Source organism: Cryptotermes secundus, unplaced genomic scaffold (genome assembly GCF_002891405.2).
Source record: "Cryptotermes secundus unplaced genomic scaffold, Csec_1.0 scaffold1315, whole genome shotgun sequence".
Classification (NCBI taxonomy): domain Eukaryota; kingdom Metazoa; phylum Arthropoda; class Insecta; order Blattodea; family Kalotermitidae; genus Cryptotermes; species Cryptotermes secundus.
Genome location: NW_019739240.1, coordinates 155,305 through 175,844, shown reverse-complemented (window position 1 = coordinate 175,844; position 20,540 = coordinate 155,305). Strand labels below are relative to the sequence as shown.

General features: G+C 42.2%; 1 long non-coding RNA gene across 1 annotated transcript in view; it reads left to right on the top strand.

Annotated features, from left to right (window-relative positions):
- LOC111871855 overlaps nucleotides 1-20,540 on the top strand; it is a 173,885-nt gene that overhangs the window by 116,330 nt on the left and 37,015 nt on the right. Inside the window, exon 2 of the long non-coding RNA XR_002844112.2 lies at nucleotides 10,869-10,996. This is a non-coding gene — a long non-coding RNA (uncharacterized LOC111871855). The remainder of the gene's footprint in view (nucleotides 1-10,868; nucleotides 10,997-20,540) is intronic.

The window sequence follows — 20,540 nt, the reverse complement described above, 5'->3', positions numbered from 1 at the left end:
TCGAGTTATATCTGTGTTTCACTTTCACAACAATTTTCATGAATTTATCTCCCTCATGCGAGGTATGTGTTCACCCATCTCATCCTCAATGATTTTATTCGTCTAATAATTTTATAAGACCACAATTAGTGAAGGTCCTCTTAATGTTATTTTCTTGAGTATCTTATTACATCATCCCACCTAGGTCAAATGATCTTCTTACGCTAATTTTACAAAGTGTCGTATTATTTGTAATTCTTACTGGTATATTAGGGAGCCGGGGTAGCGTAGACGGCATAGCTACTGGCTACGTGGTAAAGTTGTTCCTGTGCCTAACTAATTAAGCACTAGGCCGTGAAGGCGTATGGGTGAGTGGATATATAAATCCACGTATTGTTGACCTCGGCACTAGTTGATGAATGGTCAGCTTCACGCCCCGGCCGCTTTGCCTCCGAAGAGAGGCTGTCCATTGGACAGGACTTGGTGGGCTGCAGGGCCGGTATCGATGATGTGGAGAGGAGAAATGTCCTGCCACTTCTGGAACTCAAATTCCCATGCGTCAGCCATTCCCCCGGTAGCTAGTCGCTATAATAACTGGTCTATCCCTTCGGCAGGAGGCCGAATAGACCCCAGAGCGGGTTTGAGTGCTGTGGAATAGTGAAAAATCGTTTTCCTTAGTGGAAAGCCACCCCGTCCTTTCAGCTATGCCGGCTGTCTCAGCAAATACACAGCTTATGTTCATGCAGTCAAGATGCTTTCTTTATTACTTATAATAAAGAAGAGGCCACTTGAATGCAAAATATTTATTGTAGAACAGCTAGTTTTCCTCACTCCAAAACGCGCCTGATTTTCGGGTCAAGACTTTTTGGTCGGACCACCGGATATTCTGACTGCAATTTCATATGTTTTTTTTTCTTTTATTTTCTGGAATTTTACCAAGACTGCTCCCGCCCAGTTCACCGTACACCATCATTCTATAACCTCATTAAATACTAAATGACTTCAGTATTTTATGTCATTGTTAACCCTTTGGAGCATGAATTTCTTCTAAGCTGTGTTTGGAAATTAAGTTCCTGGTTCAAGTAAAACCATTCGCATTTGTATTAGAAACACATATTGATTAATATTGACCAGTTATTTAATAGTTTTTAATAATGTGGTAGACAGAAATACTCGTAAGCTATGTGAAAATGTAGAGTTTTAACGTCAGGATAAGCTGTAAGTCCGGTCTAGAAATCGAATTTAACGGCCGAGGGGATCCGTTGCGCTGACCACGCGACACCCTCTATCCGCAAAAGTTTGCACTACGCCGACAAGCGGCGGTCGCTCGGTCGGTAGAGTTCGCTTGCGGACTAAAATCACGGAGTTTGTTTCAAGCTGTAAGTAACAACTGTGCTCCAAAGAGTTACATTACCTGTTATCTCAGAGCCATAACATTTGTTTTGTGCTCTTCGGCATATTTTCCTTGCATTTCAACATACGAGTATCTTGTTCTCCGACAGTGAGAGACACATCAGAACCTTTGTCCATGGTCTTTTGAATAAGCCTGTACATCTTCCGGTATATTAATAAGACATAAAGGTAAAATGTAAATAACGGATATTTTAATTTTTGAGAAAGTGAATGACTGTTAGGAGCTAAGATATAGTGTACGCTTGGGGAATGAAATTTGATCCAGAACTAAAATTCCTCCAGTTCTGAAATTAAAATCCATACGCCTAAGTTACTTTTCTACTACAATTCACTCAAAGACAAAGAATCTGAAGATGTATCCAGACTCCAACTCGTGTAATTTTTTCATAAAGTATAGTTAAACACTTTCCAGCACGTAACAAGTCACGACACAGAGATTCCATGCGATTGCTGCAGATGTGTTCATAAGATTTCATCTTAATAACTCCCGATATCGAGTTAGAATGAGTCACGTAGCGTAGTTGGTTGAGGGGCTATGCTACAAGCCAGAAGGTCGTGGGTTCAAGTCCCGATGAGGTCATTGGATTTCTTTCAATTGACCCAATCCTTCCAACCGCACTACAGCCCTGGGGTCAACTCAGCCTCTAACAGAAATGAGTATCAGGAATTAATTAAATAATTTTCCTGGGAGGTACAGCGCGGCCGGCGCGTGAGGCTGACAACCTTACCGCCATCTTTGAGCCGATTGTCTAGATAATGTGGAACCCTCAACGTCTTACAACCCTATGGGCCTTCACGGCCTGTTACAGGGATAGCTTTACTTTTTATTTTTTACTTATGAGTCCCCAAAGGATAATACTACCATACTACAGACTGGCCGAATAGGCAGTTAACCTAAAACATTCTCTCGTATTAACGGGGAAGTTTTGATTGGTGTGAGTCGGCCACACTCATTTTTAAGTAATGCATTGAATATGGGAGATCTCATTTCGAAAAATTGTCGCAAATTCAATAAATAATAAATTCGTTTCTAACCTATTTTAATGCACACTTTACTAATCCATTAACTTACTTTTGGGTCATCTGTATATATCACGTGACATCGACGCTTTTGGTGGTAGAGGAGAGTTGCTTCCGTGGATGAACTACACGTTATAAAAACCTGTAGGAATCATCTAGATTTCTAGATCTCATTCCTAGGTTAGCCCTCAACTTGAGGCTCCGGTGCAAGCTTCCAGTATCCATTACACAGGAAGCTAGGCGTGTTCCAAAGTCCATGGCTGGGTGTGGTGGTAAACAAAACATAACTGACCTTACCGCAAGTCGAATCTCTTCATCCATCCCTAAAATACATTAATTTGTCTGAACTTTCTGTCTTCCGTGCTTTATCATGCTGAACACGAAGTCCAAGGAGATAGTGCTAATGGGCAAAAATGTTTATTTGTAAGAGAGGTCGTTGACCGCCTCTGTCGTCTAATGGTCAGAGTTCCTGACTACAGATCCAGAGGTCCGGGTTCAATTCCCTACCAGATTGTTTTCTGAGAAGTAGTGGGTCTGGAAAGGGGTCCACTCAGCCTCGTGAGGATAATTGAGGAGCTATTTGAAGGAAATAAGGGCTTCGGTCTAGAAAACCCAGATTAACAGCCGTGGGGATCCGTTGCGCTGACCACGTGACACTCTTTATCCCCTAATTTGGCAATAGCTTCGCCTACAAGCGGCGGTCTCTAGGTCGGTATATTTCGCTTGCGGATTAAAACCACGGAGTTTGTTTTTTTGTTGTTTTATTTGTAAGAAGTCGTTTCAAAACACCAGAGATATCTTCCATGGGATGATCGAGTATGTTTTCCAAAGAAAATCTCTTAGTTAAATGTTCGAACCCAGTTGTTCAACTTGTAGTGAACCTCGTTGCTACATAAATATTCGAAATTTATACCTATGTACTCAAAATGTGGATGAAAACTGTGAAACTAACTGTGTTGAGGATGAGAGAAGGCTTGTGGAGGACAACATTACAATCTAATATCAGTCATTGTTTTCAGCCGGGGGACTCGCAAATTTCGCACGGCAACGTAATATTTGCAGTCAGTGAAACTTCACTAAAGAACACAAATAATGAGCAGCTATCCTACAAATGATGGAGTGTTTGTTAGTGTCTCAGATGAGCGGAGATTTAAGCCAAAATATGGGGAGATTTTGAATATTTCCTACGTTTTTTAATGTTGGTCACACTAGTTTGGAAGTTCTTTTCCTTCTTAAAAATGTGGCATAAGATCGCAGACCGGAAGCAGCCTGCTACCTGCACAACTGACTCCTGACCTGCCTCAACACCAAGAGATGGTAGCTTCATCACTTCCTGAGGTTGTCGTTCACGCCTGGTGAGACGGGACCTGTGACCTAATGGCCTTGACACTGTAGGAGACACCCTTGGCGGCGAATGCACTGTAGCACATAATGATGGCTCAGGATGCGTTATCGGCATTGACACACGTGCGCTCTCAAGCTGCTCAGACAAGTCCTTCAAAATATGTCTATAAATGAAGGGCCGAAATCTGTGACCCGATATCATCAAAGATTTTAAACATTGGATTAAGAAGGAATTAGAAACGTTGTGTAACAGGAAGTTTGGACTAATTATTGCGAAATTTGGTGGTCAATCAATAAAATGACACACCCTTAAACCAATCGTGATTTCGAATATGGAAGTTTGTCCAGTTCATCTATTTTATTCTGTATTGTAGTAGGCTAATATATTCAAGAAGCCACGCAGTTTGGTGTTTCGGTAATGTTCTAATCCTGTATTCCTGTATTTGGAAGGTACTCGGTTCAAATCTTGTATATCGTGATTGGTGTTTTACGTGATTTGTCTTTTTTTTTAATTCGCTTAGTGAGGGGTGGAGTCCAGCTGGGTCCACTCGGCACGGCGGCCACTGATTGGCCTATTGCACCTGCCCCGGGTGATTATGATGATGGAGAATTCGGTAGAATGAAGATTGGCAGGGGAAACCGAAGTACTCGGAGAAAACCCGCCCTAGCACCACTTTGTCCACCGCAAATCCCATTTGACCAGACCCGGGATCGAACCCGGGCCGCCGCGGTGGGAAGCCAGCGACTAACCGCTTTAGCTATGGCGCGGCCTATAGACAAGTTAGAACTATATTTATGGAGGCAGTTTACTGGTTCATGCTCTCTCTGGAAAGTTTGAAACGATTTGGAATGTTTCGAAAAAAAGAAATATTATTAGGATTAAAGGTTTTATGATGAAAAGACCAAGATTACATCCTGAACCTAAGAAGGTTTTACGAAACATTGCGGGAATTCGTCAACAACAAATTAATTGCAGGACTTTCAACATAGTTACAGTGACTAGTCAGTATCACGCTCCAGCCACTTTACTCTCATTTAAGTATCTCCGAAACCAACGATTAGTACGTCGGATATGGCTCCGAAGAATTTCCCTCCAAAGGCTGACCTTAATGAATGCAGCTGGCTTTTCGAACGGCATACGACTCTGGGCCTTTCGGGATACTAAGTTCCAACCATGACATTGGAGAACTGAAAGCCTGTCTAATTCAATGATCCTCTTGTTGTAGGATTGTAACAATTATTTTAATACAACAATGGAAAGAAATAGGATGGGGGGGGGGTGGGGAGGACGGCTCTTGAGACTTCCTACTGTTGCACTTCCGTTCTGCTCCTTCTGGCATATGTCAACCAGCCCAAAGTGTTTATTGCTGCCGAATGGTTACGTGTGGTTATCAATAGCAGCAACTGAATAAAATGGTTACAGGACTAGCGGGAAGTACTGGGAGGCAATGCAGGGGATGTGTAACAATTTGAGGAGAATGTGGAGTCAATTCATGGCGTCGGAATAGTCTACCTGCAACATGTACATAGAAAATTTTCATTTTACAGTCGTAACGTATAACTTATGATAAAGTTATCCTAATATATTAGTAGTCTATAATCAGGGTCTCAAGACGAATGAGGGCGTGGAGGCATAACTCCACAATTCTTAACTTCTGCTCTAGATGGTGGTGAATGGTAATTTTCACGTCATGGTCACTATTATGCGAGAGATACAGCCCCTGGTGTCTACTGGACAGAAGGCTGGTGAGACCCAGAAGCGGTCTGCAACCTGTGCAAAGGCGAGGACTTCCTTGCTCTTTCGGGAATCCAATCGGATTACTGGGCCGTCAGGCCCGTAGCCTAGTCACTATACCGACTGAGCTATCCCGGCTCCCGTAATTTATATCCCACCACTAAAATTCTTTTAGTTTCTTTAAATAAATGGGAAAGTACAGAAAAACAATTACAGTATCACGAGTCTGTCCAGGTTTGTGACCAATAATATTGTCAGATATTCAGCGTTTGATTCGAAAATTTGAAGGCATGCCCCCACAGTGAATGGTAAACCTTGGGAAACAACGGCAAGGAAACCCCCGAAAAACGAGTTGGAATATACAGTAACTTTCATTAGAAGTGAACACTAGAAATGGAGTACTGCAAATAATATTAAGCACTAAAATGAACTTAACAGACACATGATTATACATTTTCTTATGAAAAAAAAAAGAGGATGAGATATATGGAGAATATAGCTGGTATGGGAGAGGAAAGTGTTCTGGCAGGAAGGCTGAAGATAAAACTTAAATTCCTTGGCATAGATTCGAGTATAAAATTAAAATTCATATTAAAGAGACAGAACTGGATATTAAGGATGAATTCATATTGCGCAATGTACCGTCTCTGTCGCCTAATGGTAAGAGTTTCTGGCTACAGCTCCAGAATTAAGGACGAAGTGACAGGAGCATGGACAAAACTATATAATGAAGATCTTCATACTATGTACTCCTCAACAAATGTTATTAGTTTTATCTAAATAAGCAAGATGAGAAAGTTATGTCTTGTAGCATAAATTGGGTTGATCGAAAAGGCACTCAAAGTTTTAGTAGCAAAATCCTGAAAGGCTCTAGACACAGGTGGCAAGATCAGAACAATATTCAAGTTTATGGAGCATGAAGTTTTATTTTGTAGTAATCAGGCTCGGGGGAGGTCATATTTGTGATGCTCTTGTGAACACGGTAATGAAACTTTGCCTCCCGAAATTGCTAGGTGATTGTCAACTTATCAAGAAGGTCTTTGTTCGTTGCAATTAGTGTATAGATTCGTAGCATAACCAGAAACATAAATCTGAAGCCAGGATTTATATAAAATAGTTGACTCTCGTGTCCTACAGAATTGTGCCCTCAAATGTCGGGCAATGCAGGTCTGTCTCCTGCTTACAGGCGCCAGACGATCATTTTCGATAATGGTAGTTAGTTCAACAGTCCGTAAGCTCAATTACTTTACGCTAATTTTTGTAATTTTTCCGCCTCTCTTATGTTATACAGATAAACAGTAAAAAATAAAATTGAATGTTGTGAAACAGAAGACTGAACAAATAGATCGAATTTCAGGGAAAAACGGAGAAAGGAAACAGTTATGAATATAAATAGCCCTGTTGAATACATTCTTACTGCATGACGTCAGTAATTCAAGAACAGGAGAAAAGAGGGGGCTGAAACCTCCATCAGGCATGTAACTTGCATTTATGTAGTCCTCCGTCCAAACCCAGACCAGCGACTATATTGATTGTGGATATTTATATTGTTGCTGCATTCAAAAAGATATATAGATAACTTCATATAATAGATCACAACAATTTCATAATATTATATCTGAGCATCCTGTTGCACTGAGCTGTTACTTATAGTCTATTGTTTCCGTCTATATTGCAGAAATTAACAACACTAATTCACAGAATCCACACAGTGGTCCTTATATATAAAAAATGTTATTAAAGTATTACAATATTAGACTATATATGCATTATTACAATGCTACGTGGCCTTATACGTTCGAAGCATGTAGCATTGTGATAATGCATATATAGTCTAATATTTTAATAATTTTAATAATATTCTTACATAATAAAAATCACTGTATGGATTAAATGTGAAACAGAGGGCCGCGCCATAGCTCAAGCGGTTAGTCGCTGACTTCCACCGCGGCGGCCCGGGCTCGATCCCGAGTCTGGTCAAGTGGATTTGTGGTGGACAAAGTGGCGCTGGGGCAAGTTTTCTTCGAGTACTTCGGTTTCCCGTGCCAATCTTCATTCCACCAATTGCTCCACAATCACCCTCACCTATCATCTGGGGCTGATACAATAGGCCAGAAGTGGCCGCAGTACAAGGGACTTAGTCCCATCCCACTAGCAGTAAAAGAAAATTGTGAAACGGTGTTATGAATTGAATCATCATTTTTCACTCAGAGTCCTCCCAATACCACTTTTGGCTCAAGTTCATCCGCGAGGAACATGTCTGAACTAATTCGATATATGATCCACTCTGAATTTCGACTAGTATACAGTCTCTTCAAGTGGATTTCCTCAGTAGTTCAAGACGAATTTCGAGACAGTTATTTGACATAGGTCACTGCCAGTTCTCTCTCAATCTATATATCATAATTCAATGTTTGCCTACACATCATCTTCCAGTCTCGATGTTAGGTAGACCGCACACCGGCATGCGTCAAGACATGTAACAGTGAAGAAACAATGTCTGCGACATGACGCAAAGAAAGGAACACTGTTGAAACGATTGAGAGTATGAAAACCACCGCACAGCCGTCTAAGTCATGATGCTGACGTCAGCTTCTTGCTGGCGAATCACGAATGAAGCAAGACTGCGTCTTTTGTCTCATGTTTTGATGCTTGTCTTGACACAGTTGGTGTGCGGCCGCCCTCAAATAACGTCTGGAGTCGAACCACACATGCGCAGCTGTTCCATCTACGAGTAGTATGTGCCGGAGTGAAGCAGCACCCCTGTAGTGCGTTACGCTCAGGCTCGGAGGTTGTCCGGTTCGAATCCTAGTCAAATAAATGTTCTCTTGACTGGAACTTCTCTTGGTTTTCCTCAGTACACCTACTCCCAGGCGTATGCCGAGGTAGTGTTTAATACAACTATAACCTAACTTATGTCCATGGCCGCGCCATGGCTCAAGCGGTTAGTCGCTGGTTTCCCACTGCGGTGGCCCTGGTTCGATCCCATGTCTAGTCAAGTGGGATTTGAGGACTCCACCCCCCCCACTAAGCGAATTAAAAAAAACTTATGCCGTTTCTTACGAGTTAGAATTGTCTGGCCTTTTCCTCGTCTCATCAGATGGTGAAGATTAGCCTGTAAAGCTGGTACATTGTCGTTAAATATCCTAAGAAATGGAGTGTTGAAGACATGACAATGCCGAATTAAAAACATCCAATCCGTGGTTATGTGAGTACATACCATTATCTGAATTTATGTTTGGTTAATTTCACTTTAATTTTTCAATTTGATTTGTTTGCTTAATTTGCACATAATTGTAAAATTGCTTTTGTAACTGAGTCTACAGGACGCTTGAAATGATACCGCCACTCGAGGGGTCCACATGAATATATAATGATCTTATTAAAATTAAAAAAAAGATATGATGGTTGAGACTGGACTTATGTCACCCATGGTAGGGCAGGAGCGAGCTCTTTTATACATAGTAATAAAATTTACGGTTTTATAAATTCAGGGAAATTTCTTTACTACCTGAGTGACTGTGAAATTTCAAGAATAACTTTTGCACTGAGTCATTACTTAATATACACAAGTTTCTGAAAGAGGTTCAGGACAAACAACATCTCTAAGTGCAGTTAATGATTTTCCCATGCTGTACGGTTGGGGAGAATGTTGTCGACAGTGGTAAACAAATAGATGACATTTCTCTAATAATAACTCTGTAGTTTAGTGGTTTAAGAAAAACGGTATAAATATTAACCTGAATATAATTCAAATGTCCGTGTAACGGAAACAACAGAACTGCTTCTATAAAGGACATTGTGGGGCCAGGACAACTCCGTCGGCACAGCTGTGGGCTGTGGACTGGATGGCAGAGGAACCGGTGTTCAGTCACCGGCAGGACTAACAGATGTTTCCTTTCATGGTGTCCAGATCGGCTCTGAGGCCCACCGAGCCGCCTATCCAATGGAAAACCAGGTTTCTCCCCCCATCATCGGAGAGTAAAGTCTTGAACCTGACCTCTCACCTCCATCTAGTGCCGAGGTTAAGAATATGTGGAGCTGTACCGCCACTCTCCCTTATACATTAATGGTGTGGTGCTTAAATAATTGGGGCTCAGAAAGAATTGTGTCTAAAGAATATAATACCGTATTTACGCATGTATAGGCCGCGTGCGTGTATAGGCCGCAGCACAATTTTCAGACAGAAATTATAGAAAAAATAATTTTCTTGGAATATTATTTCAGGAGTAGAACAACCTGTATTACTAATTATGAATATATATTTTTTTAAATTAAGTGTGATTTCGAATATTTCGAATATAAGCCGCACCCCAGTTTTCCTCTTGAATTTTTGGCAAAAAATGTGCGGCCTATACATGTGTAAATACGGTATATTTACACTGATCCACCTTGTCAGTGTAATACGGCGTGTATAAAGTGAGTCCATAATTGGGAGATCTTGACTATTGCCTTGTTTAAACTCAGATGTTATTAAGCGGATTTTGATTCAGTTTGTTACTGGAAGTATATATTAATGTCATCATGTAAATTCTTGTGCAAACCAATAACGTACAAATCTGTAATACCATAAGGCGCAAATTTAGCCTTATAAAATTTCTCAAGTAATGACTCATCGTACATAATTTTTGCGTAACACGAAATAAATCTCATTAAGTTAAAGCCTTTTATTTCATCTTATTTTCAGTACGTTTATCTTCGAAAAGGGAAAATTATTGATAATTCTGCGCACTAACTCCGTGGCTTTTAGTCCGCAAGCGAACTATACAGAAAAAAACACCACCACTTGTCGGCGAAGTTAGTGCCAACTTTTGAGGACAGAGGGTGCCGCGTGGTCAGCGCAACGGATTCCCACGGCAGTTAATTTCGGTTTTCTAGACCGGAGCCGCTACTTTTCCATTCAGGTAGCTCCTCAGTTATCCTCACGAGGCTGAGTGGACCCCATTCCGACACACTACTTCTCAGAAAATCTGATAGCGCTGGGAATCGAACCCGGGACCTCTGGATCTGTAGCCAGTGAACTGTGACCACTAGACCACAGAGGCGGCCAATTCTGTGCACCATGATATCTATAGTGCGAATGACATGACAGCAGTAGATTTGTGTCTGTAATAAATGAACATTAGGATCAGTGGGGTACGAAAATATCAAAAAAGCACGTGGAACATACATATGTGTACTCTGCATGAATACGAATTTCCAGTTAATCCCATTATTTCAGCATAACGTGAGCTGTCATATATTCTGAGTGTCTATCTGCATGCATGAGCTCGACTTAGGATGCAGTACAGTATCAAGATTATCTAGTGTATCCATCAGATTTAACTTAATTTTAAATTCTAAAAGTAGTTAACATGAGTGTTTATACTATTTTTAGTTGAACCAATGACGAGATTGGCTACGAGTTGGAAGATCGGGGTTCGATATTTGGGAAAGGAAGGAATTTCATTTCCTCCTGGACGTTACTTTCAGACTGGTACCTCGCTCCACACAGCCTCCTATCCGGTAAGTGCCTGAACTGTTTTTCTTTGAGTGAAGAAGCCGAAGCTCCTTACTGACAAATTAGCTTCCTTACACAGCCGTGATAACCGCCTGTGTTCTAGTGGTCAGAGTTCCTGGCTAGAGATCCAGAGGTCCCAGGTTCGATTCCAGGCGCTACCAGATTTTATGAGAAGTAGTGTGTCTAGAACGGGGTTCACTCAGCCTCGTGAGGATAATTGAGGAGCTATTTCAAGGAAATAGCGGCTCCGGTCTAGAAAACCGAGATTAACAGCCGTGGGGATCCGTTGCGCTGACCACGTGACACCCTCTTTCCGCCAAAGTTGTCAATAACTTCACCGACAAGGGCGGTCCCTCGGTAGGTATAGTTCGCTTGCGGACTACAGGACACCGAGTTTAGTTATTTTTAGTTTACACAGTCGTGATTAATAGCGTGCGTGGGGCTTCACCGCCACGACCCCTATACACTTTCATGGTGTGATGCTTAGTCGCAGAGGTGACGCTGATATGCCTTCCATAATCAATGCAGGTTCTGACTGCATGAATACGTTTTCAGATGATAATTCAGGTCAGTGAGGTCAGTGGTTTTTACGTTACGTGCAATTTCCTCGTACGTCATATTTTGATCTAACTAGCTCCGTCAGTGAAGCACATTCCTTGATAAGCTAATTAGTCGCTCAGCTGACCAAGAAATGTCCATCTTTTTGTCAAACCCGAAGTTTCACTTTTGTATTCGTGGCCCAGTGCAACGTTTTGCCATACGCTACTGCATGAAGTTGTTAGCCCCCGCCCAACTTTCAAACTCTAGGATCGTCCTTTGTTGACTGTCCGTGATTAACTATTCAGGATCCCTTCTCTTACACTGCATATGTTGACGCCATCTCTACTTTCCGCTGCCTGAGGACGCGTCATGACGTGGGAGCAAAGGGACCCATTTGAATAGGACACATTTAATTCTTCATCATAAATTCTGAATAAAAACGTGGATTTCTTAAGTGGCACATGTTAACGGAAAATGTTAAAGTATGTAGATCGTGGCAGCATAAAATTATTTTTAAAACGCTTTCCTATACTGGAAATTTTCCGATGAATAATGTAGGACATTATTTTACTCGGTGCTTAATAACTCTGCCAAAAAGGGAAAGAAATATTTATGTTAATTGCTGGGAGCCGGGATATCATAGCTGGTGTAGCGACTGGCTAATGGCTGGACGACCGAGGGATCAGAGTTCGAGTCCTGGTAGGGTCAATAATTTTCTCCACGCCGTTAAGACAGGCTCTGAGGTTCACCCAACCTCCTGTTCAATGGGAACCGGCGACTCTTTCGCCGGGGGTAAAGCGGCCGGGGCTGACCGCTCACCTCCAGCAGTGCCGAGGCCAAGAAAATGTGGATCTATATATCTACTCCCCCATACGCCTTCATAACGGAGTGCTTAATTAGTTAAGCACAGGGACAACTTTAAGGGGCACGCGGTAGCGTAGTTTGTCGAGGCACTATGCTACAAGCCGGAAGGTGGCTGGATCGAATCCCGATGAGGTGGATTTTTTCAATTTCCCTAATCCTTCCAGCCACACTATGGCCTTGGGGTCGATTCAGCCTCTAACAGAAATGAGTGCCAGGAATATTCCTGGGGTTAAAAGGCTGTCGGCGCGTAAGGCTGACAACCTCACCGCCATCTGTGACCCGATTATCTGGAAAATGTGGGAGCCTCGACGTCTCACAACCCTGTGGGCCTCCACTGCCCATTACAGGGATACCGTCACTTACTTTACTTACAGGGACAAATTTACCTTACCTTATGTCAATTGCTATTTCTTACAGAGGAATATGGATTTATGATATTATGAACGCAATCAGTCCCTACTGAACACCGTTAATTAGGAGTGCCTCTCCGTCTATCCATCGCCTGATTATATTTTGAACATAATTTCTCTACACGTTGATTTGATTTACGTATTTCAAGACATCTGAGGGCACTTCCTGTATCTGCATGTCACCATCAGCACCAAGATGGCGTAATTTACGGGATGAGAACAGTAGCGACACTTGGTATCGAGCTTTGAAATTATGTATGAGAGTAATTTCTTAAATATACGCAGTATTTTAAGGCGACGTAAATTAGTACTATTCGAGGGCGCCAATTATCCAGACTTGGTAACGGTAACCAGTGTACCACTCAGTATGAACCTATGATATTCCCAGGTTATTTGCTGCATGCTTTCATCAGTATTTGAACATATATTTTATTCATTACAACCTGAAAATGCACCGTGTCTACGATGATTATTAACACTTCTTCAGCATTTGTAAAATACAGAATAAACTTTCTACATTGTGGAATGCTATTCATACAAGTAGAACAGTGATTTAGTTAATCAGTTAACATGTGAAGAATGCTGCCTCCTGGGATGTGGCGCCATGTAGATCTTGTGTGAACTGACGTTCTTTCGAAAGCCACGTCCCAGAAGACGGCATTCTTCATAATCACCGCTGTGAAAACCTTAAATCTTACAATTGAATGTGTACTCGTTAATCATTAATGGTTTTTTCTTATTGCTAGTGGGGTGGGACTAAGTCCCTTGTACTGCGGCCACTTCTGGATCATTAATTGTTTCTTAGGTTTGTTGTTTAAATGCAGTTATGTCCCTCCGAAATATTGATACAACGTACCTGCCTGCTGTCCCCCAACAGAGAGAAGACGAGGCAAATGGCATGCACCTTCATATGACTCATTTAGGGATATCTATGGCTCCGTAAACCAGTAGCAACGATAAGATTTGTCTGAAAATATTGCTGAAGTTTTCATTTTGAACAGAATACACTAGAGGCCCCAGGCCTTCTCTTCTTTGGAGGACAGAATGCAACGTCCTAACACAGAATACAACAGTAATCGTCCTAGCATTGCAAACTGCACAGTCTGAGTTAACTGAGAGGTGTTTGAAATAAACCATAAATAATTGCATGAGGTTTGAGTTTCTCACAGCTGTGATTATGAAGAGTTTGTGGGATGTCATTATATGGAGAGACAACCACTAGTTGAACTGTCCTGTAGTATTTATTACAGTTGCACAGTATACACAGACGAACTTGCGTTTGAAGAATTGAAGAATATTAATAATAATAGTGAACTCCTTGAACACTGAACTAGAATCGTAGAACTGTAGAAGTCTAGAACTGTAACTGTAAACTTCCAAAAGTCAAAGTCAAAGTCACTTGCGACTGACGGTCAGTCAGTCTGTCTGTCTTGGTGTCGAGCCCCTACNAGTTACATTGCGACTGACGGTCAGTCAGTCAGTAAGTCTTGGTGTCGAGCCCCATTTGGGGCTCATGACCGGATATTAATTATTATCGTTTGACCGTTACGGTCTTGTTTCTGTGGGGCGCCTTCTCTGACGAGAGGACGGGTCTGTCTTTTGTATACGCTGCTCGTCCTTGCCAGCGCAGTCTTACTCGGGTCCGAGTCCCTTGGGCCTCGCGACCATATTTTACTGTCTCAGAATTGAGACTTCCCTTTTCGTCGCCTCCTACGACTCGCAGGGTCACGGTGGAGGTATTCGACCCCGCCTCCACTGACTCAATGTATCTTCTTATGTAACCTAGAGTCGGACATATAGAAAACATGTCACTCTCCGTATTGTTGTAGGCTTTTACCTAGCAACCGCTGTTTACTCGTCGTTCTTAAGCAATGAAGCTCGCGTTGTCACACTTGCTTGAATGTGGGCAGTTCCCACAAGTTCTATCGTCTGCGATACAATGCGTTGAAAGTCAACTGACGTTTCGGAGGAATGTCACCTCCATTTCAGGGTTGAAAAAGTAGGCTAAGGAAGGGACCAACATGAAGCAAGCAGCGCTGGAGACAGAGGCGACAAGTACCTTCGAATTATCAGTAGATCTTCAAAGGACAATACTCGGCGTTGTATCCCACAAGATAGAACTGAACTTCGACGTTAAAATTAGTAAAGGTTGGGATAAATCCTTTCCTTATTTTATTCGGCAGGGAACCTTTTGTCACTTGAAGTACTACATCTGACAAATGAATGCGTTACTTCTGTGAAAGGACTATAAATATTTCTGCAGCAAAATAAGGCTTTACCACAATAACCGACAAAATATCACAATACCAAGCTGTAAACCCGAGGTCCTTCACCTAAGAAAAATGAAAGGACATTCCGAAGGTTTGAAAGTAAATTCGTTGAAATGGCTGTAGCCATAGCGGCTATTTCTCCGCTCGCTTATGAACCAGTATACCAGTGTATAGGTATAGAGACGTCCGCGATTCGATTCCCGATAGGTGCAAGTTTTTCTCCACAGTGATCAGGTCGGCTCTGGGGGTCACCCAGCCTCCTATTCATTGGTCACCGAGGGCTCTTACTGTGGGGACATAGCGAGTGGAGCAGGAAGCTAACCATTCACCCCATCTAGTGAAGAGATCAAGAATGGTGGAGCTATACCTCACTGCCCGATACGTCTTCATGGTCTGGTGCTTACTTAATTAAGCATAAAGACAACTATATATATATATTATTTAAACTTCCTCTTTGTTTGCAGCTAGCATGACTTGTTAGTATAAACTTATAATTAGAAAACCCTTCTTTCATTAACTTCCTTTCCTATTACTACTGTCACTAATTGAGGGGTGTGTATGTCTATAGAAGGGATATGGGTTGGATACTGGATTTGTTGACCACTTGTATACACCACTCGGAACTACACTTTCCAGATCACTGACACACACAGATTAGTGTCCTCAAGATATTACAGTCTCTAGTAGTCGTTTCCTGACAACGGATTTAACTAATTGCAGATTCTTCAGCTTCCGGCGCTCAGGTTCTCTTGTCACAGCCGCGAGCGAACCAAAGTGAGGTGCAGCCACCTGCAAAGGTTGGTTCCTCTCTCGCGGATTTTTGTACCCTGAAAATGGAGACCATAAGTTAGTTAGTTAGTTAGTTAGTTAATTAGTTATTGGAGAGGGTGGGTTTCCCCATGCACTTAGACCAGTATTGGTATATTGTGCTTCCCTCTATGATATTCTACCAGCCTCTATACCCTACCGATATTGGTGCGTACCATTAGTTCCGACCGAGCTAGCGAGTTCGGCCTCTACTGGCTTGGCGGTGTCTATAATGCTTCCCCCATCTATCAGAGGTGTTAGAGACTTCTGTTGGGCGGAAAACGTCCTTGAATTTGGCTCAGTGACCTCCTTTGGAGATATGAGGTTCTTTTACATGCCGTAAAGCTACGACACGGGACCCACGGCTTAAAGTCCCTCCCGGAGGACTTGTTCCCTGAATTTTTCCTCCCTTAAAAATGCCACGACCTCCGCCGGGTTTGAACCCGCGTACCACGAGTCATGAGGTGGGAACGTTATCTCTAGACTACGGAGGCCGCTGAGATCATAAGTTCCTTTGAAACGTCGGTTCACACAAGATCTACGCGGCGCCACATCCCAGAAGATGGCATTCTTCCTAAAAATTTCATATTTTCATCGCTGTGAGTGTTCAGTTTGTGGTCTTACTGCTTGTGTAGTCATGCACACTTCAACTCTGAAGATGGAGGCATCACGTACCTCCAAAACGATGGCATTTAATTACAGGACTACACAGTATACCACATCTATAAGTCACAATTTATACAGATCTCATTGCCTCTTAATTTCAGAGTTTATTTCAGAATATTTTATCTGTTGATTTTTTAATAAATCGTGGAATAATGCAACGATTACGGGAAGGCGAAATGGGGAGGATTGTTATAAGGCATTATCGCGCAATAGATATTGTTGTAGGGACCCTGGACATTTCACTTATAATGAAAGATTTTTTAATTTATATTTAATCGCAGAATCTTTAAAAAAAAATGATACCGGAATTTTAACTACTACACATCGACGTTCAATGATCGTAGGTTGTGCAGCTAACAGAACTACTTGTCTCTTAGTTCTGTTTAAAAAAAAATACGAATTTAGACCCCTTGGTACGTCTTCGGTGTCATAATATTGCGCACAAAAGATATTAATGTATAAGAAATTTTACTTATTTGCCATTCTCCTCTCCACGTCATACAGACCTGTTCTGGGACCCACCCAGCCCCCTATCCAATGGGTACCGTTGATTCTTTCTCCGGGGATAAAGCGGCCGGGGGGTGAAGTTGACCACTTACCTACAGCTAATGCCGAGGTCAAGAAAATGTGGATGTATACATCAACTCCCCATACGCCTTCATGACGTAGTGTTTAATTAGTCAAGCACAGAGACAAAGTTACTTTTTACCATTCTTGTAACATAACAAATGTTGTATACATAGGACCCCTGTCGTACCTGTGTGCATCTGGTTTATAGAATTCAGCGTTTCAGATGTCCTAATTAATGTAATGAAAATTATTGGTACTCAGCGTGAGAGCCACGTTACCCTGCGGTCACACTTCCTCTTGCGGAAATAAAATGGAAGCTTCTGGTTATAACAATATATCAGACTATACTCATGCCCCTGCATCACAGTGTCATGTGCGGCTCGGACACATACATATATCACACATCGAAGTGTCACTCCGTTATTGTTGACCTTTGTGGTCAGAAGTCACTGCCCCTGGGGTCGGAAAGGGCAGCTGTGAGTTTTGTTGTCACCGAATTGGAACAATTGGGGAGCAGTGATAGCTACCCCTATTTGGTTAAAACTCCTGACCCTTTTTATGGGTCTCTCTGTTATAGTATATCACCCCTGAACCTTTCTGGTAGGTTGAGAAAACCTGCTCTACCTACGATTTAAAACATTCTGTGCTTCCCTTCAGTTAAGTTATGTAACTCAACCCCTACCCCTGTTTGTAACACACTTATCTCGACAGCCCGGGGGTTCATGGCATTAATTTTAATGGCGGAGAAAAGGAAAGTGTGGGATTACAGATCGAACAAATGCCCAAATGGTGGAACAGATCGGCTCACACCGGTGTCAGGACTGACTCGTTACCACGCTACTTCGTGAGGTAAAAATTGACACGAACTGAAATACTCGTATACAGAGGCTGAACCTATGGTTTGCAGAATTTATTGCTCTGTGCCTGTCTTGTTTATCCAGTGCACAAAACGAATGCTTTCTGCTGGGGAGATATAACACTCTGCATATCAGTCACCGAAGAAAATAGCAAGATACCGCTCACCATGTTTTCTGCTGTTTACTGCCGTCGCACCGTATGGTGATATAAGCTAAAATTATCCCTGTGCTTAACTAACTGAGCACAACGCCATGAATATGTATGGAGGAGTGTATGTATAGACCAACGTTTTCTTGGCCTTGGCACTAGTTTGAGAATTGGTCAGCTTCACGACCCGGTCGCTTTACCCCCGGAGACTCATAAGTTCGAAAGCTGGGGGGGACCCCAGTGCCCGTCTGGACGCTGCGGAGAAGAGAAAAATTTTGACCCTACCGGAACTTGAACTCCGATTCCTCGGTTGTACAGCCCATAGCCAATCACTATATCGATTGCGCTATCGCCTCCATCTCATGGTGAGGTTTTGTAAATACTGTCACGTGTATGAGTGACTATAGACGGGTTTTGGATTGGTGAATCGAATTATTGACCAATTATACACACAACTCGTGACTACAAATAACCGTAACAGCCTCATTTGTTTACATTTACACAGTCTAAATCCCTCGGCAAGGACCGCGTAGTAAACACCGCTCCTCATTGCTTTATCCGTTGTTGCGTGCGCAGCCATCGGCGCGGGCCCATAGAAAACACCGTTTTCAAGCCAGTCCATTGGCTTGCTGGCCGCTGCCTAACAACAACTGTTGTCTTGTTAGTTGTTTCACGGTCGTTGCCTAACAACGTGTCTATGCGCCACAGTACATAATATATCGTGTTATGAATTGAACCGAGTATGATTTTCTAAAGCGCTGGTAAGAAGGTTGTTCTACAAGTAAACACAGAGAAAACTAAGTATACGAGTATGTCGCTGTCTTATCACCGGAATACAGTGCAAAATCGTGATATAAAGATAGCTAACACATGATTTGAAAATGTGGCACAGTTCAGACATTTGGGAAAGAAAATGAAAAAGGCAATCAAAATCTGATTCAGGAGGAAATTAGGAGGATACTGAATTCGAGTAATGCTTGTTATCATTCAGTCCAGAACCTTTTGTCTTCTCGTCTGCTGCCTAGAAACATAAAAATCAGAATATACAAAACTATAATTTTTCTTGTGGTTCTGTATGGGTGTGAAACTTGGTCTCTAATATTAAGGAAGGAACGTAGGCTGAGAAGGTTTGAGAACAGGGTGTTGATGAGAATATTTGGACCTAAGAGAGATGAAGTGACTGGAGGTTGGAGAAAACTGCATAATGAGGAGCTTCATAACTTGTACTCTTCACCAAGTATAATTATAATGAACAAGTCAAGGAGAATGAGATGAGCAGTGCATGTAGCACGAATGGAGAAGAGAAATGTATATAAGATATTGGTTGGAAAGCCGGAAGGAAAGAGCCCACTAGGAAGACCAACACGTAGCTAAGTGAAAAATATTAAAATGGATCTTAAAAGAGGTACGATTGGGTGGTATGGACTAACTAGATCTGGCTCAGGATAGGAGCCAGTTGAAGGCTCTTGTGAACACGATAATGAACCTTCGGGTTCCATAAAATTCTGGGAAGTTCTTGAGTAGATGCACAATTGGCGGCTTCTCAAGAAGGGCTCAGCTCCATGAGTGATAATTTGCTAGAGACGAAACAATGGTGGACATAGGTCGATTTATGTGTTATATATAGCTGGGCTCCCAACTACCAAACAGAGAACGCCATGAAACATATAAGCAGGACAATCTACTTTATAGAAGGATGCATTTGTAAACTTTCTTCTCCGGTTCCAGTAAACCTGAATTTGCCATAGCTTTAATCCTTGGTGATGAATTGTATTTATGGATACATATCTTTGAGTAATTGAGAAATGTGTACAGTTAGTCTAAATTCCTTTGCAAAGTATTCACTGTTTCGTATTACATACAGAGTTAGATTATAAGGAGGGAATATGTAATATTTCTCTTGTTCATTCCTGTTCTGTGTCTGTTTATCGATGAAGGCGAGCCATCATCAGATAGTGGAGTAGCTCATTGCTTCATTTTTCTTTTTGCTACTTTAACGTCGCCTTGAGGAGTTATAAATTATGTAAAGCTGTACCTGTAACGGGGCGTGAAGGTCCATAATGGTGTGAGAGTCCAGGTTCCCACATTTTCCAGACAATCGGCTCACAGGCAATCAGCCCTATGCGCCGGGCTCCCTTACCCCCAGGAATGTTCCCGGTACTCATTTCGGTTAGAGGCTGAATAGACCCCAGGGCAATAGTGCTGCTGGAAGGATTAGGTAAATTGAAAGAATTCAATGACCTCATCTGGAATCGAATCCGTGATCTTCCAGTTTGTAGGATAGTGACTCAACCAACTGTGCTACCTCGAAGCCCAAATATAAATTAAGTGCAATAGTTATTATGAGAAGGGGGTACGGGGTAGCGTAGTTGGTTGAGGCACTATGCTACAAGCCGGAAGGTCGCGGGATCGAAACC